Source organism: Solanum stenotomum, chromosome 11 (genome assembly GCF_019186545.1).
Source record: "Solanum stenotomum isolate F172 chromosome 11, ASM1918654v1, whole genome shotgun sequence".
Classification (NCBI taxonomy): domain Eukaryota; kingdom Viridiplantae; phylum Streptophyta; class Magnoliopsida; order Solanales; family Solanaceae; genus Solanum; species Solanum stenotomum.
In genome coordinates, this window is record NC_064292.1 from 8,419,487 (window position 1) to 8,420,073 (window position 587).

A 587-nucleotide genomic window follows, 5' to 3' on the forward strand; every position below is an offset into this window, starting at 1 on the left:
CGGGATAAACGGAACGACACATCTAGCTATTTTAAAAAATGATTAAAAAAATTTAGTTATTTTAATTTTTTGAAATACAAAAATATTAATGTTTTTTTATTTTTCTAAGTTTAAATTAATAGTTTTGAAATTTATAATGTAGTTTTACTTAAGTTTATTTTAAAAATATTTTTTTTAATTTTTACTTATTAAATTTGCAAGTTAGGTTTAATAAAGTTTTTAAAAATATATATATTTTTGAGCTTAGTTTTAAATATTTGAATCTTTTGAAGTATGCAAGTTAAGTTTAATAAAGTTTTTTTTAAAAAAAAATATTTTTGAGCTTAAGTTTTCAAGATTTGAATCTTTTGAAACTTATAAGTTATTACTTATTAATATGTTATAACTTATAAGTTATATTTATAACTTGTAATTTAAATAACTTAAGTTTGTAATTTTAAAAAATTAAATAAAAATAAGGATAAAACAATGACACAAAGTCACAAATTAAAAAATATCAATCCAATATTCCAATTTATTTAAATTTGTATTACAAATTACAATTTACAACTATTAGTAAAGTGCATAGTTTACGCAGCCACCTTCTA